This window comes from Cornus florida, unplaced genomic scaffold, assembly GCF_030987335.1.
Source record: "Cornus florida cultivar Cherokee Brave unplaced genomic scaffold, ASM3098733v1 CherokeeBrave_3.0.0_Hap2_Chr06, whole genome shotgun sequence".
NCBI classification, from domain to species: domain Eukaryota; kingdom Viridiplantae; phylum Streptophyta; class Magnoliopsida; order Cornales; family Cornaceae; genus Cornus; species Cornus florida.
Window position 1 is genome coordinate 56,122,884 of NW_026775576.1, and position 19,136 is coordinate 56,142,019.

The following is a 19,136-nucleotide window of genomic DNA, read 5'->3' on the forward strand; positions in this document are numbered from 1 at the left end:
ACCAATTTTTTTATAATCTCCTGAACAATTTTTTGGATAAATTTCGCCTCATGCCTATGAAGTACAAAGCACATTAAAAAGAGCTAGTGAGTCATATATATATATTTTTTGTATTTTATTTACGGGTAAATAATAATAATAATCATAAATTACTCATTCGTAAACTAAATTGATTGAAATAGACTAATGGATCTTAAAAATGTTGATAACTCACGACTTGATAACTGATGGGGATGCACAAGTGGTTCTAGTAGAAAGGCAGCAAGCGTGCTTGTGTATATTTCTTGGGATGGTTCAACAAATTAATGCATCTATCTATATATATATATTTATATATATAAACTGTTCAATCCAAAATCAAAATGAACTTTCATTACCCAAATTCGCAAATGTAATCATTTCCACTTTAATGAGATAAAGGACAAAATGATAAAAGAAATTGAGTTCTGGCAGTTTGGGAAGTATTAATTTTCAATCCAACCCTCTAAAATCCACTTCAAACTACAACACAATTGCTATAAGAATCGTATTCGAAATACACAAATAAATTGTATTCACAAATTTGTGGCACTTGTAAAAATTGCTAACAAGTGTGATATGGGACATTCTCATTTCTTGCATCTCTCTGACATACTCAATACCTTCTCGAGCATAACTACTCTTCAGTACGCATTTGAATCTACGTAATACACTATTAACATCAATAAATACATACTAGTTTTGCCCCGAGCAGCAATAATTGGGTGACCATTGAGCTGTGGCTAACTTGGTATCAGATCTCAAGTAACCTCAAATTTTGAGGTGAGGAGTTCAAAGCTGAGAAGGGCTGTATATAGCATGTCCAAAATTCATTTACCTTTTGAATTTCTTGTAAATTAAAAAGTTTAAAAAAAAAAAAGAGGGAGGGACAGCTGTTTGAAAATTTTCCATTTTTTTAGTATTCAAAAGTAAATCAAATTTTCCTTACAGTGAAAAGTTGTGATTAGTAGGGATTATTCTTGAGTGTAAAGTTTAGTATTGATAGTCTTCAATGAACTCCATGAGCAAAACTTGTATGTATTTATTGATGTTAATGGTGTATTACGTAGATTCAAATGTGTAATGATGAGTAGTTCTACCCGAGAAGGTATTGAGTGTGTCAATGCAACCAAAGAGAATGTCCCATATCAACTTGTTAGCAATTTTTACAAGTGCGACAAATTTTATTGGGTGAACTTACCAATGATGTGGTCTGTTTGGGGCATCTGATATTAATTTACTCTTGAACAGCGCCTCACGGTCTTTATTATATAGTTGTCGAGGGCATTGAACATGCCTTTTTTCACTCTAGCATTTTAGTGAATTGACGGAAAAGAAGAGGGTGGCTTAAAATGAAAGGAATTTGGGAATATGAATTCATGAATGGGTGAGTAGGTCATTTGCCAGTACTTACACCACCATTATTGCCTCCACTTACCACAACTTGCACCTCCATTGCCTCCTGCTGTCAGCACACTATTTCCTCTGCCTCCATCTGTTTCGTCCTCACCACTATAATCATCATTGCTGCTGACATTACCTCCAGATATTCATCACCCTTGGCCAAGATTGCCGGCAAGACCACCATGACAAGTGACCCATCAGTATTGCTAGGAAGTCATTTGCAATATGACATGTGACCATTACATGGTGTGATTATTATAAATAAAAAATTTCAGGACTTGATGTGAAATTATAATCCATATATGACCAAAAAGATTTTGGTACGTACTAACAAAACGTTTTCCATCACGATTAAAATTCTTATTACAACAGACAGAGCTTCTTGTATACAAAAATGACAATCAAAAGAGAGTGATGATTATTGGGTGGGTCTACTCACCTTCACCTTCACCTTGCTCCTCCAGAATTAGATGGATGCCCATTTTCTTCACCTTCTTTTCTTGTGTAGTGCCACGCATGGGGTCAAATAATATAGCTGAAGCCTGAATGTAACAGCTGGCATCATCACAAATATTGGGAGGGCCTGGGCTGAGCTTTGGTCTCTTCTTCATCAAATTTTTAATTGGTTGATGTTCTTTAGAAAACTTATTTTCAGTTACGTTCGCCAAAATAACGTGATTGCCTTTACACCTCCAATAGGCAGAATAATAACTGTCTGCGTTCTCAAACCAGTTCACAACTTCACGCCATAACCGTTGATTTTGAGATAAAATCCAATCAATGAGGAAATTTCATGAATTTCCAGAACAGCACAGATTGCAATTCCTTTGACGTTAAGATGATGATCTACAACCAAAGACAAAGAAGACCCCTCAACTTCACTCTTATGCCTAAACCATTGCGGAATCTCACTTCCTGGAAAACTGATACTTTCAATTCCCTGTTCCATGCACGAACACAATAAAAATCCCCAAGTTTTGAATACATACATATATACATATATATATATATATATATATATATATAGAAAGAAAGAGAGAGGTAAAGTAATTAACCTGAAGCTGAGTTTGTGATGATATATTTGGCATGTTATCCATCTCATCCATAACCAATTTGTGGCAATCACTGAATCTGAATCCGCGATTGTTTGGACCAATTCCACTTGGTGGTATCCAATACCGTTCCAATGATTTGCAGCCATGCGCATTCACATATTCAATAGATGCCGGAAGTGAAGTCAATGTTCGAAGGCTTGTGCAATCTTCCAAATGAAGGTATCTCAAACATTTGAGTTGAATGAGGCTTGTTGGTATGCCAGAGAAATTGCTTCCACTTAAATTTAAATAAGATAAAGTGCTCAAAGCGGAGAGCAGTTCCAGTTGCAAATAATTAGGAGGAGTTCTCTTTCGCACCAATGAATTTGGTGTTTTGGGATCACTTAGCTGAAGCCAACTAAGGTTACACAACTGTACAATGGACGATGGTAACTGTTCTATAGCGGTTCCTCCCATCTTAAGGGATTCTAAATCCTTCATTCTAGAAAAAATGTTTCTTGGAACACTTTTAAGCTTTAGGCAATCACCTAGATATAAACCCCTAAGCCCTTCAAGATGCTCAATTGATGAAGTCAAGTATTTTATTGCAGTTTCATCCAAACAAAGAATCCGCAAACAATTCATACGCCCTTGAATCTCTGGAAACTTCTCAAGTTTTACGCATCCTGATAGATTCAAAGATTCCAACTTTTCCAACTTGATGCTTTTTGTGAGACTCCTCAGATTTTTACAGCTCCGCAGATCCAACCTAACAAGTCTCTCGTGAACTCCAATCGACTCGTGGACCTCAATTAGATTTTTACATCCTACAAGACTTAATTCCTCGAGTTATGGGAGACTAGACAAGTCAGGAGTTTTATGCAAATTTAAGGAGTGACTGAGATTAAGGTATTTTAACTTCTCTAGAACTGGAAAGGAAACAAGCAATGAAAGAAATCAATCAGTTTCAAGAAAATCCGACAATACTATTCATATGTAAATAACTGTATAAATAAACTCTGATCATACCTTGATACTTGATATTTCTTTGATTTGGTTGTGACAAAGGCGAAGTTGAACAAGATTTTTTGGATGGAAATTGGATGGCAAAAACTTTGCAGGATAATCATCCCAATCGAGATAACATAATTCATTTGAAATATATGTAAAGTGTCCACAAAGTCTTATTCCACTGAGTTTAAGTAGTTTTAGTTTCTTCATCTTCTCAAAGACATCGACATCTACATGTAACTCCTCTGGTACATGTTCATCAGGCAAGTTTAGCATAATGCCTTTAATTGTTTCGGTCACCTGATCACCAAGAACATTGTGTAAGTTACCATGCAGTGTCAAAACTTTAAAATTATCCAAGTTTACAATTGTTTAGATGGAAAAAATTTGATGCAGCAATTAATCCATTTTTTTTTTTTTTTTCACAACTTGAATATCAAAATTGCAAATAAACTTATACGGAGTTAGAACGTACCATATTCTCTCTGAACACGTTATAGATATCTTTATAAAATCACAACCTACTTCGTTTGCCAGGATCATCAGGTGATTCTTGATGAACAATTTCCTTACCCATTTCTTGCAACAAATCATGCATGCACAACTTGTTGTATGATGAGATAGTTATCAATGACCGTTCAATAAGAATTGGAATTCGTGGGTGAAACCCATTACTGCCCAATATATCTATTACATGATCTTCATCATACCCTTTGAAGAAACAAGCAATGTCAAGGAATAAATCCTTCTCTGTGTTGTCAAGGCCATCAAAACTTATCTTAAGAACATTATGAATTTTTTTATTAGGAATTCTTTTCAAATTATCCAATTCATGTTCCCACTCTTTTAAACTTCTTTTAAATAAAAAAGAACCCAAAACTTGAAGAGCTAATGGAAGGCCTTGAGCATAATTTATTACACTTCGTGAGAGTTCCAAATAATCCTCCAAGGGATGGTTGTTAGTGAAAGCATGCCAACTAAAAAGTTGAAGAGCTTCATCAACATTCAACAACTCAACCTTGTATATTTCATCTACTTTATGCTCCACCAATAAACGTTCATTTCTGGTTGTTACAATGATCCTACTTCCAAAACCAAACCAATCATTTGCTCCAGCTAAACTTTCTAATTGCTTTAAACTATCCACATTATCAACAACTACAAGGACCTTCTTGTAACAAAATCTTTTCTTTATCACATTGATCCCGTAGTCAACATTAGACATCTTTAGATCTTCTTCCATAAGGATGTCTTTCAAGAGTTGTTGTTGCAGATCAGTTAGACCATTCTTTTGTTCTGAAACTCCTTTCACATCACTAAGGAAACAACAACTTTCAAATTGATGAAATATTTGATTGAAGACAACTTTGGCTACGGTTGTTTTTCCTATTCCCCCAATTCCACAAATTCCCACAATGCACACATCCTTTGAACCATTATTCAGCAAAGCGATCACGTCATTGACACGAGAATCTATCCCCACTTCATACTTGGCAACATATAATGGTATATGTTCCAATTTTTTTATAATCTCTTTGAACAATTTTTTGGATAAATTTCGCGTCATGCCTATGAAGTACAAAGCACATTAAAAAGAACTAGTGAGTCATATTTTTTTTTTATATTTTATTTGTGGGTAAATAATAATAATAATCATAAATTACTCAATTCGTAAACTAAATTGATTGAAATAGACTGATGCATCTTAAAAATGTTGATAACTCACGACTTGATAACTTATGGGAATGCACAAGTGGTTCTAGTAGCAAGGCAGCAAGCGTGCTTGTGTTTTTTTCCTTGTGATGGTTCAACAATGCATCTAAATATAGTATATATATATAAACTGTTCAATCCAAAATCAAAATGAACTTTCATTACCCAAATTCACAAATGTAATTATTTCTACTTTAATGAGATAAAGGACAAAATGAAAAAAGAAATTGAGTTCTGGCAGTTTGGGAAGTATTAATTTTCAATCCAACCCTCTAAAATCCACTTCAAATTACAATACAATTGATATAAGAATCGTATTCAAAATACACAAATAAATAAAAGTTATTTTAATTATGGAAAATTAATATATATATTTTTTCTTTTTGTTTTTGTTAGACAAGTCATGTTCAAACACAACTAGGGAAAAAAAAAGGTCATGTTCAGACATGTCTATTATTTATGGACTTACATTTGGAAACAGCAGCAGTTAATTGTTCTTTGGACCAAATTAGTCAAAAAAAAAAAAAAAAAAAAAATGTAAAACTTAATTAGAATGGCAATCTGAAGTTTAATCCACCTATCAATTAAACTTGAAAACATAATTTTTTTTTCTTCTTCCCTTTTTGGTAAGAAACATCTAAAACTTAATAATAACTCTAACTTTAATCAGATTAGTTTGATTCTAATTTGGCATAAAAAGAAAAAAAAGAAAAGAAAAATAAGGAGATACGCAATTGAGTGCGAATAATAAATCCACAACTAGCCTATATATTCTTTTAAAGATTAAAACATTCACTTAAAATTTAAATATAGTGAACGAGATAATAGGATAATGATATCTTCTCTCCTTCCAAAGTGAGAGATTAAGGAGAGATTGAGGCTTTTACTCCATAGGGCAAAAATGCTTGTGTTTATTTATCAAGATACAAAATAATAATAACAATTAAAATTTAGTATAAGATATTGTGCAATTTTTCTCAATAAAAAAAGAATGCTAATCGAAAATATAAATTGTGCTTCATGTTTGCTTCTAATTAAGCATTGCAAACAAAGTTGTTTAGTTAAACTAGTGCACATATTTCATACGGCAATATAGAAGAAGAATAAATTTTGTTGAGTTAGTTACTACCCATTTGCTACATCGTTCAAATCCCACCCGCTTAAATTTGCTGCCAATACCAAAGCTGCCCTTCACTTTTGAACCTTTTCCATGTCGTCTCCAAAATTTTTCTCATGTTTGGCAAATGCTTCTGCAAAACTTCCTTTTTGTTTCCGCACTTGTGATGGATCGACATTGTAGAAAATTGGCAAAATCGTCTGTCCCACTTTATTCTTGCATTCAATGATCTCTACGAGTTCATCCAAACACCATGAGGAGGATGCGTAGTTTTTCGAAAAAATGATGATTGCAAATTTCGATTCCTTAATTGCCTCGAGGAGTTCAGAAGGAATCGATTTTCCTCTCTGAAGTTTCTCATCATCTTTGAAGGTGTGAATTCCTTTGTGTTGCAGAGCCATATAGAGATGGTCCACAAAGTTCTTGCGGGTATCTTCACCTCTAAAACTCAAGAAGACATCATAATTCCATTGAGGCAAAGAAGAAGAAGAAGAAGAAGAAGGAAATGCATCCATTGAGGCTTGCTAATTTGTGAATGCTTACAAATATCTCTCCCCCTCTATTCTATAATTGTTGGCTAAGAATCATATCCAAGCAATTTCATTCCAAATTTTCTTGGTAAGAAGTTGCTGGGAACTTTCTATGAAACTTCAAACTTGTTCTGGGTAATAGAAATGTGTGGAAGTTGATGGTAAATTTTCATGAACTTTATTGATCAAAGCGTATACCTTTTTAGCTAAATGATAATAATAATAATAACACTCTGAAAAAACGAGTAGGTGGGTCAAATTAGGCTGCTGAAGAAAGATTTCCAAAGATTTAATGCCCCCTTTTGAGAATTAAAATTTACGTCTTCCAAAAGCATTGTCCAGTTTCACATGGGAATCATCTTTTGTGGGGTTCTTCAATGTAATGTTTTTAAATTTATATATATATATATATATATGTTAAAGTTAAATAAAATGTTATTCACCTGTGGGGCCCACATGATTTATAAGCCAATATAATGTCATATTTCTTTTTCTCTGCGTATCAGCCTCTCTCTCATTCCAGAAGCTCTCTGGGTATTTTTTTCTTTTTATGGTTTCAAGCTTCAAGGCTTAATTTCTCTCTCATCTCTTATCGGATTAAAGTGCTGTTTGAGGCAAAACGAAGCTCACGTCAAGCTCTACGCATCCATACCAGAAATTTCAGCTTTTAGCCTCTCCTTGGAGTTCGAAATTCAAGACCCATTTTAAGGGTTTTGTGCAAATTTGAGGTAGGGACACCTTAATCCACTACCTTCTTGTTCCATTGTGAGTTATAATCATTTGTTATGCCAAGCATGCTTAATTAGAAGTTAATTGTATCAATGATTATTTTAAATGTTGTCTAGCGAAATTCATGTATTTGAATGTGAGTTGTTTTATGTGTAAAACATGCTTAAATGTATTTTGATGTATCTTAATGTGTTAATAATTACTTGGGAGATGTTGAACATGTTGAATGTTTAATTTTATGGTGTATAATTTTAAATGCCATGACATTGAATGTATGGAACATAGATACATGCACATACCATTGGGTTTGCATGAAATGGAAAAATTGTTCTTGAAATAAATATGGGGAATTTCAGGGAAGTGCTTGAAATGGTTTTATGCGACACCCGGTCGCTGCGGGGTTACCAACGGGTCGGAGGTTAATATAGCCTAGAGGGGACTAGGGAGTCGTCCTAGTGTGGTTGAGCTAGCTGGGCCCCATAATGACGCCGCGAGGTTACCAAGGGTCAGGGACACTAGCCAATCCTCCTCTCGTGTCGCGGTGGGGCTACCAAAGGGCGGGCTGTATTAACAGTTTGGAAATGATGTTTTGGATTATGAAAATGGGGAGCGACACTAGCATGCATTGCATCTCATACCATTGCATTGGATATACTTGACATTGAATCGTTATGCTGTATTATTCCCCGACATTGTATGATCCCCATTTCCCATTGGCCTATGCTTTGTTTGGATTCACAAGGACACAAGATGTGTGTCTTAAGTGTCACCTGCTGAGCTTTATGCTTACCCTACTATTTATATTATTTTTTTCAGGTCTTGGAAATGAACTAGTGGACGACAATCCACCTCAAGCTTGAAAGTTGTTAGAAGGTTGTTTGCTATTTTGTATTTTGACCGTTCTATGTATATTCGTAGTTGTGGAAATGTAACTAAGTTAGTATTCATGGCCTTGTAACTTAAGAACGAACTTATCTTTTGTTTGATGTAAATGAAACTAGTGGAATTATGGTATATGTTTCCATGCAATTGTATCATGTAACGTTGTAAGACAGGGACTTTAAATATTAATCTTGTATTTTGGGACTGTAATTATGATAATTTAGATTAATTGGTGTGTGGATGTTCCACCATGAAAGGAACTATGTTAAGGTATAATGAACGGATGAATGGGATGCTAGATGATTTTATGTGTTTTGTGTATTAGGACAGGTTGTTGAAGGCCCATTTTTAGGGGAGGTTATGCTGATTTTTTTTTTTAAATTTTGGCATCAGCTAGGGTCATTACAAATTTGGTATTAGAGCGATGGTTCAAATACCATTAGGACGACGGGTAGAGGCTTGCCTAGGGTTGTCTGGGAAGTCATTTGCATTGTTATTTCCTTGTTTGGAAAAGTGTTTTGCTATGTGAAAAAGCATGCTTAACTGCTTACTTGCTTACGTGCTTATGTGTTTATATGCTTACATTAATGTATTCATTGCATAGTATTACATGCTAAATGTTTGTATAGTATGTTTTTGCGTTGGGTTGTTCACGGTTGGACCTTAGTGTTATCGTTGTTGAATTGTTTCCTTTGTTTTATAGAACGATGTCATGGTGTGAGGAAATCAGGGAAGTTGGCCCTAGACCGACTAGGGGTGATGTTGGTGAGAGCTCCATCTCCAATCCGGAGGAGCTAAATGATGAGGACACACTTCTTAGGGACTTGATTCCCCCGAGAGCTGTACCCATAAGGAGGGATAATGTTGAAGCACCCGTAGAAGTGGGTGAAGGTTCTGTGGCACTGGAGTTTAATCGTTTGTTGCAAAATGTCGTGATGGCAACGATTGCTGCTCAATCGAAGTCGGCACCACAACCTACAGTTCAAGTTGAGGAGACGCCAGTTCAGAAGCGTCTCAAGATTATTAAGGGGTTTTCTCAGCTGATGCCGGTTATGTTTGAGGGCGGTGCGGATCCAATGATAGCAGATGACTACATGGAGCAAGTTGAAACTCAATTGATTTCTATGGATGTGACGGAGGATCATTTGAAGATCATCCTAGCTACTTATAAGTTTGCTAAGGATGCTAAATTATGGTGGAAGTCGGTTACGAGCCGATACAAGGTAGAAGAGATGAGTTGGGACAAGTTCAAGGAATTGTTTTATGAAAAGTACTTTCCACTTTCTAAAAGATGGGAGTTACAAGACCAGTTTCATAACCTTATCCAAGGGAGCATGTCAGTGGCAGAATATGAAAACAAGTTCACTTCACTTTCTCGCTTTGCTCCAGAAATGGTGAGAGATAAAGTTAACAAGACTCGGAAGTTTGTTTCTGGTCTTAATGATCGGATGAGGCCGTTGATCACAGCACAGTTCATTAAGGTTTACTCTGAAGCAGTGGAAAGGGCTTTGATGCTGGAAGCTGATAATAAAGAGAAGGATGCAAGAAGAGAGCAGTTGAAGCAAAAGAGGGGTGCAGGGCCATCTTCAGAAGGATCTTCTTGGAAAAGGAATAGGGGCGGTCCATCTCAGTTTTAGGGACAGCATTCTGCACGATCTGCTCCTACGACTCTGTTACCAGCTGGGTCTAATAGGAATGCAGTTGTTTGCTTTTAATGTCAGCAGCCTGGGCATTACAAGTCCAGTTGTCCTATGAGATTGACTTCAGTTTCTTCAGCTCCGAAGGCTTGTTATGGGTGTGGCCAGCAGGGCCATTTGATTCGGGACTGTCCGAGTCAGAGAGCAGGCACCACTAGTGGCAGAGGGTCACGGCAGAGGCCGTTACAGTCGTCTACGGTTTAATCAGGTTTCAGACCACCGCCGCCACCACCATAGCCTGCCTTGTCTTCTCAGGGTTCACGACCAGCTAGGAGGGATACTCCTACTGTGTCGACACAACAGTCTGGTGTTTAGATTAGTAGTTCACAGGCACAGGCACCGCAGGGGCGTGTCTTTGCCCTTGCACCGACTGATGCATCTCCAGGATCTTCAGTTCTCCGAGGTATATTTCCAGTGTTTGGTTCTTAGGCCCGTGTTTTGTTTGATTCTGGTGCATCTCATTCTTTCATTTCATCATCATTTGCACTTTCATCGGGGTTAGAGGTCAGTTTTATGGATCGGGCGTTATGTGTTGATACGCCAGTTGGAGTTTCAGTGTCTTTGAGCCGAGTCGTGAGGGACTGTTCCATTGTGATAGCCGGGCGGACTTTTGTGTTTGACCTTATCCTCCTAGAAATGACGAGCTTTGATGTCATTCTCGGGATGGATTGGTTAGTTTCTTTTCATGCCACGATCGACCGTTTCAGAGGAAGGGTTACAGTTTGTACTCCCGAGGGAGACTGTTTCTTTTTTGTGGGAGATCGGAGTGATTCCCACATTTCATCGTTTTATGGAATTCGTGGACGGAGTCGTGGTGATTACTTTTTGGCTACCCTTATAGCCGAAGAGGATGATGTTGTGGAAGAATATTATCCTGCAGTTGTTCGTGATTTTCTGGATGTGTTTCCGGAGGATTTGACAGAGTTGCCTCCACACCGAAAAGTGGAGTTCTCTATTGAGTTAATGCCAGGTACCGGACCGATTTCTATGACACCGTATCGTATGGCACCAGTTGAATTGGAGGAATTAAAAAGACAGCTTGATGATTTGAGGATGAAAGGTTTCATCCGACCGAGTGTGTCACCATGGGGCGCACCGGTCTTGTTTGCTAAGAAGAAAGATGGTTTTTTAAGATTGTGCATCGATTATCCGAAGTTGAATCGCGCCACCATCAAGAACAAGTATCCTTTGCCAAGGATAGATGATTTATTTGATCAGTTGACGGGAGCCAGTTGTTTCTCCAAGATTGACTTGAGGTTTGGCTATTATCAGTTGCGGGTTAGGGATGAGGATATCCCGAAGACAGCATTCCGTACACGGTATGGACACTATGAGTTCCTTGTTATGCCTTTTGGCTTGACTAATGCTCCAGCGGCATTCATGGACTTAATGAACCGCGTCTTTCACGATTACTTGGACTAGTTTGTGGTAGTTTTCGTGGATGACATTCTTGTGTATTCACGATCTCGGGAGAAACACGAGATCCATTTAAGTATTGTTTTACAGATTTTGCGGGAGCACCGGTTGTATGCCAAATATGAGAAATGTGAGTTTTGGCTATAAGAGGTGAAGTTTTTGGGACATGTTATTTCAGAAGGCGGAGTGTCAGTTGATCCATCAAAGATTGAAGCTGTTTTGAATTGGGAGCAACCCAAGAATGTGTTTGAGATTCGTAGTTTTCTTGGTCTAGTGGGTTACTACCGGAGATTTGTGAAAAATTTCTCCCGTTTAGCAGCGTCTATGACCCGTTTAACCCAGAAAGGGATTAAGTTTGCATGAAATGAAGCCTGTGAGTCATCTTTCCAGGAATTGAAGACAAGATTGACTACGGCTCCAGTGTTGGTGATACCTGAGCGTGGCTTGGGTTATATGATCTATTGTGACGCTTTACGTGATGGTTTAGGGTGTGTGTTGATGCAGGATGGTAGAGTAGTGGCTTATGAGTCTCGACAGTTGAAGACTCACGAGTACAACTACCCTACTCATGATTTGGAGTTGGCGGCAGTTGTGTTTGCTTTGAAGTGTTGGAGACACTACTTGCATGGTGAAAGATTCGAGGTGTACTCGGATCATAAAAGTCTCAAGTACCTTTTCTCCCAAAAGGACTTGAACAATAGACAGAGAAGATGGGTTGAATTCTTGGAAGATTATAATTTTGACTTGCAGTATCATCCGGGCAAGGCAAATGTGGTAGTAGATGCCTTAAGCTGAAAATCTCGTGGAACTTTGGCCTGTCTGGTTATTCGGAAGTGGAAGATGCTTAAGGATTTGGCAGAGATGGGATTGTATTGTTTTGATGATGATGTTGACAGCGAGTCGGCATTCTTGTTTAGTCTTATGGCTCAGCCTACTCTTGTTGTACAAGTGATTGAGTCACAGAGACAGGACCCGAATTTAGATGCCATTCATGCTTTGATCTCCAGTGGTGAGACAGTGAAAGATTGGGCTTTGTATATAGATGGGGGTCTACGGTTCAGGGGTTTGTTGGTGGTTCCTACTATTTGTCGTGAGGACGTCTTACGGGAGTTTCACACTTCCCGTTTTGCAGTTCATCCAGGTGGTACCAAGATGTATCACAATTTGAGACGTCAGTATTGGTGGAACGGGATGAAAAAAGATGTTGCACAGTTTATGGCTAGATGCCTTACCTGTCAGCTGGTGAAGGCCGAGCATAAGAGACCAGCCGGTTTGTTGCAACCATTACCTGTAGCGCAATGGAAATGGGAGCATATTGCTATGGATTTTGTGACAGGTCTTCCAAGGTCACGAAGGGGCAATGAGTCCGTATGGGTCATCATTGACAGATTGACCAAGACGGCTCACTTTTTGCCTATTAAGGCAACAGATGATGCAGAGAAGCTTGGTATTCTTTATGTGAAGGAGATTGTAAGGTTGCATGGAGTTCCAGTAACCATTGTTTCAGATAGGGATGCTAAGTTCACTTCGAAGTTCTGGGAAGGACTTCAAGCAGCATTTGGCTCAGCGTTGCACCTAAGTACAGCATTCCATCCATAGACTGACGGTCAGTCGGAGTGTACTATTCAGATTTTGGAGGATATGCTTCGGGCATGTGTGCTTGACTTGGGTGGTAGTTGGGATGATTACCTTCCACTTATTGAATTTGCCTACAACAACAGTTATTAGGCGAGCATTCAGATGGCTCCATTTGAGGCGTTGTATGGTAGACCTTGTAGGTCTCCTGTTTGTTGGACTGAGGTAGGCGAGACAGCCGCCTTAGGACCTGACATTGTACTCGAGACTACTGAGAAGATTAAGTTGATAAGACAGAGGTTACTTACAGCTCAGAGCCCACAGAAGAGTTATGCGGATAAGCGGAGACGGCCGTTATCCTTTGAGGTGGGAGACTACGTTTTTCTTCGGGTTTCTCCACGGAAGGGATTGATGAGATTCGGGAAAAGTGGCAAGTTGTCTCCACGATTCATTGGACCATTTGAGATTTTGGACCGTGTAGGAGAGGTTGCCTACAGACTTGCTTTGCTACCACAGTTGGATAGGGTCCACAATGTTTTCCATGTATCGATGTTATGGAAGTATGAGCCAGATCCATCTCACATTTTGAGTTGGGTTGATGTAGACATTGATGAGGATGTTTCCTACGAGGAAGGACCAGCTCAGATTCTTGACACACAACAAAAGGTGTTGAGGAACAAGACGATACCAATGGTGAAAGTCCTTTAGAGACACCACGGAGTCGAGGAGGCTACTTGGGAGCTCGAATAGGAGGTTCACTCCAAGTATCCAGAGTTGTTTTCTTCTCCAGGTATGTCTTGATTTCGGGGACGAAATCTTTTAAAGTTAGGGAGAATGTAATGTTTTTAACTTTATATATATATATATGTTAAAGTTAAATAAAATGTTATTCACTTGTGGGGCCCACATGATTTATAAGCCAATATAATGTCATATTTCTTCTTCTCTACGTATCAGCCTCTCTCTCATTCCAAAAGCTCTCTGGGTTTTTTTTTTCTTTTTATGGTTTCAAGCTTCAAGGCTTAATTTCTCTCTCATCTCTTATCGGATTAAGGTGCCGTTTGAGGCAAAACGAAGCTCACGTCAAGCTCTACGCATCCATACCAGAAATTCCAGCTTTTAGCCTCTCCTTGGAGTTCGAAATTCAAGACCCATTTTAAGGGTTTTGTGCAAATTTGAGGTAGGGACACCTTAATCCACTACCTTCTTGTTCCATTGTGAGTTATAATCATTTGTTATGCCAAGCATGCTTAATTAGAAGTTAATTGTATCAATGATTATTTTAAATGTTGTCTAGAGAAATTCATGTATTTGAATGTGAGTTGTTTTATGTGTAAAGCATGCTTAAATGTATTTTGATGTATCTTAACGTGTTAATAATTACTTGGGAGATGTTGAACATGTTGAATGTTTAATTTTATGGTGTAGAATTTTAAATGCCATGACATTGAATGTATGGAACATAGATACATGCACATACCATTAGGTTTACATGAAATGGGAGAAATTGTTCTTGAAATAAATATGGGGAATTTTAGGGAAGTGTTTTTGATGAAATGGTTTTATGTGAAACCCGGTCGCTGCGAGGTTACCAACGGGTCGGAGGTTAATATAGCCTAGAGGGGATTAGGGAGTCGTCCTAGCGTAGTTGAGCTAGCTGGGCCCCATATTGACGCCGCGGGGTTACCAAGGGTCAGGGACACTAGCCAATCCTCCTCTCGTGTTGTGGCGGGGCTACCAAAGGGCGGGCAGTATTAACAGTTTGGAAATGATGTTTTAGATTATGAAAATGGGGAGCGACACTAGCATGCATCGCATCTCATACCATTGCATTGGATATACTTGACATTGAATCGTTATGCTGTATTATTCCCCGACATTGTATGATCCCCATTTTCTATTGGCCTATGCTTTGTTTGGATTCACAAGGACACAAGATGTGTGTCTTAAGTGTCACCTGCTGAGCTTTATGCTCACCCTACTATTTATATTATTTTTTTCAGGTCTTGGAAATGAACTAGTGGACGACAATCCACCTCAAGCTTGAAAGTTGTTAGAAGGTTGTTTACTATTTTGTATTTTGACCGTTCTATGTATATTCGTAGTTGTGGAAATGTAATTAAGTTAGTATTCATGGCCTTGTAACTTAAGAACGAACTTATCTTTTGTTTGATGTAAATGAAACTAGTGGAATTATGGTATATGTTTCCATGCAATTGTATCATGTAACGTTGTAAGACAGGGACTTTAAATATTAATCTTGTATTTTGGGACTGTAATTATGATAATTTAGATTAATTGGTGTGTGGATGTTCCACCATGAAAGGAACTATGTTAAGGTATAATGAACGGATGAATGGGATGCTAGATGATTTTATGTGTTTTGTGTATTGGGAGAGGTTGTTGAAGGCCCATTTTTAGGGGAGGTTATGCCGAATTTTTTTAAAATTTTGGCATCAGCTAGGGTCGTTACATTCAAAAGGTGTACTTGGAAAGTGTGAATGGGGAGAGCATGGATGCAGTGCCAAAATGTGCAACTGGTTCGAAAATTTTATTCTAAATATACACAAATTTAAATCAAGGGTTATAAAATTCATATTAGTATCTTTTTCTGGGTTGTAAAATTCATATTAGTATCTTTTTTTTATTACTTATATACCTTACTAAATTATTTTTTGTATTACTTATATACCTTACTAAAATTCATATTATATATCTTTTTCTAGCTGAAGAAAGATTTCCAAAGATTTCACATGGGAGTCTTCCTTTGTGGGGTCTTTCACAAAAGTTGTCTGGTTCAATGCAAAGAAAATGTGTCAAGTCGGTGCTTTGACATAATGGTGTCAAGTTGAAAGGAAAGAAAATGCGTGGACCTGCAATGAGTCCAAATTGAAACACCACAAAATAGGACAATACTTGTGTCTACAACATACTCACTGCTAATATGGACTAATAATAAATAGACATATAATCTTTAATTATCAAATCAAAAATGATATGGTAAATATTCACTTACCAAATCAGAGATTTATGTCTACAACATTCTCACTGCTAATGTGAACCAATAATAAATGGATATGTAATATTTAATTATCAAATCAAAAATGATATGATAGATATTCAATTACTAAATCAGAGATGGTGACACCATCTATGATTTGATAATTAAAATAGGACGTGTCTATTTATTATTGGTCCACATCAGTGAGTATGTTGTAAATCCTCACCAATGAGGACCTAAAGTATTGTTCAAATACAAAGGACTTCCTAGCAATACTGATGGGTCACTTTTCATGGTGGTCTTGTCGGTGATCTTGACGAAGGGTGATGAATATTCGGTGGTAATGGCAGCAACAATAGTTCAATGATGATTATAGTGGTGAGGACGAAACAGTCTTCCCCCAATAATCCAACACAATATACATTAGTTAAAAAGACATAAGATGTGCTCACTTCTTATAGTATAGCACTAGGATTTCCTTTCTAAGCCACCCTCTTCTTTTCCTTTCTTTTTCGTCAATTCAAACTAAAATGCTAGAGTGGAAAAAGGCATGTTCAACGTCCTCGAAACTATATAATAAAGACCGTAATATGCAGTTCAATAGTAAATTAATATCAAATGCCCCGAACAGACCACGTCATTGGTAAGTTCACCTAATAAAAGTTTAACAAGTTGATATAGGACGTTCTCTTTGGTTGCATCTCTCTGACACACTCAATACCTTCTCGGGTAGAAATACTCATTAGAACACATTTGAATCTACGTAATACACTATTAACATCAATAAATACATACAAGTTTTGCTCATGGAGTTCATTGAAGATGATCAATACTCAACTTTACACTCAAGGAGTAATCCCTACTAATCACAACTTTTCACTATAAAGAAAATTAGATTTACTTTTGAATACTAAAAAAAAATGGAAAATTTTCAAACAGCTGTCCTTCCCTCTATATATTTTTTTAACTTTTTAATTTACAAGAAATTCAAAAGGTGAATGAATTTTGGACATGCTAAATCCAGCTCTTCTCAGCTTTGAACTCCTCACCTCAAAACTTGAGGTTACTTGAGATTTGATAACCCTTCTAATACCAACTTAGCCAAGGATAATTGAAGGTGTAGAATAAACATGAAAGTTAATAGTATAATAAAAGAGCACTACATGTGGTGGAGTAAATTACAATTCTACTAAAATATCAATAAAGTACTGACTCATATTTTTTCTTCTCACTCTCTTCTCAATTGTTTTTATTTTTTTATTTTTTCAGATTATGATCACTGAACCAATATACGTACACTAGCTTCTCTTTTTGTTGCTTTAATTTATTTCATTAAGGGTAGGGAAAAACATACATGTAAATTTCAATAGCTCTAATATTTTTAGACAATACATATGTTGGTGAATTGCAGCATGAGTTGTTTACCTTTCATATTATCTTTTTCTGTGTTGAAACTTTAGTAGGCGTTAGTTGATGAAAATGGTCACGGGTCTTGTAGATCATGCCTAGACGGGCTGTTGGTTCATCTATATTCAGCTACTAATATAAGAATTAGTCTAATTATGTTTTTCTTTTAATTAGTCTATTACACATCACATTCAATGAATGTACATCAAATTCATCAAAGATATATAATAAAAATTTCAGAAATAATATTTTTCATGAACTCAAAATTCAATCTGAATCAAATTGTGCAAATAATCCAAATTAAGTTCAAATTATTATTTTTTGAAAGCACAGTTTTATTCTTGAATTTTATCGCCAAAATACTTCGAACCATTTAGAAATATATGCTATATACATATCACTTTCTCTGTTCACATCTAGGAGTGGGATCCAACCTACATCATTTGAAGGAGTAAAATGACCATTTTGCTCTTGGTGTTCTCGGATTTGGGTCGTTACAATAAAACCAAACTTTCTAACTTTTGATAGGCTTATCCCGAAAAGTGATACAATAGCTTTTATTATATTTTATTATATTTTTTCTACTAAAAAACAAATTTTTGCTAAACTATCATTCACTAGTACAAACGTTTTTTTTTATTTTTTTATATTTAAAAAAAAGGGAAAACACGAATATGGTATCCGTTAATATAATTTTAATTTTAATTTAATAATATAAGGAAGTCTTTTTGAATAAATTACACTCCCTATAAATATTATTGAATGACTATTAGGAATTCTTTCTTTAGCCGCCTAATTTTGACCCAACTACGCTTTCCACACAATGTCTCCCATCTTATATTCGGTTGAATCTGTTTATATTTTAATTGATCTTTATTTGCATATAATTTATACAAATTATAAATTATAATTAATATTCAGTTGACTCACAAGGATTGTCTTTATCTTAAACTGAAAGTTCCCAGCAACTTCTTTCTATGTTCCCTAGTAGAGCATAGAACAAGGAAGGAAATTGCTTGGATGATGCTTAGCAATTGTTACATATATATAATAAAGGGGCAGAGAGACTTTGAAGTACACAATTTCTCCGATATATTCAAGCTTTAATTTTATTAAAATCATGGTCACCTGAGTATAAAGCTTGTCAGTTATAGAATTCAATTCTAATCTCAATCTACACATTTTTTTTATCCAATTTTTTAATTTTATTATTTTAATTTGTCATATTGGTATAACTCTTGAATAGTAACATATAAAAACATTATTTTACTCACAACATCACAATGATTCCCATGTAACATTGGACAACGCTTTTGGAAGATGTAAATTTTACTACTCAATAGGGGCGTTAGGAAATATTTCTTCAGCAGTCTAATTTGACCCACCTACACCTTTTTTTCAGTCTTATTATTTTTCTTTTCTTTTCTTTTCTTTTTGCCAGCTAAAAAGGTATTTGCTTTTATCAATAAAGTTGAGGAAAAGCTTGAAGTTTCATGGATATTAAAGTTCCCACTTTCGCTCTCTAAAGTAAAGCACAGTGTATAGGAAGGAAATGATTCTTAACCAACCGTAATATTATTTAATTATTGAATAATTGTCCTA

The 19,136-nt window shown here is 36.5% G+C and overlaps 2 long non-coding RNA genes and 1 pseudogene across 2 annotated transcripts; 2 read left to right on the forward strand and 1 right to left on the reverse strand.

Moving 5' to 3' along the window:
• Positions 1-2,155: 2,155 nt before the first annotated feature.
• On the reverse strand, positions 2,156-6,952 carry LOC132314137 (disease resistance protein RPV1-like; annotated as a pseudogene).
• A 392-nt stretch (positions 6,953-7,344) lies between these two features.
• On the forward strand, positions 7,345-8,642 carry LOC132314868 (uncharacterized). The gene is made up of 2 exons (XR_009483531.1): positions 7,345-7,555; positions 8,373-8,642. It is a non-coding gene; the product is annotated as an uncharacterized LOC132314868 (long non-coding RNA).
• A 5,401-nt stretch (positions 8,643-14,043) lies between these two features.
• On the forward strand, positions 14,044-15,405 carry LOC132314869 (uncharacterized). Its single transcript, XR_009483532.1, has 2 exons — positions 14,044-14,306; positions 15,130-15,405. It is a non-coding gene; the product is annotated as an uncharacterized LOC132314869 (long non-coding RNA).
• The last annotated feature ends 3,731 nt before the right edge of the window (positions 15,406-19,136 follow it).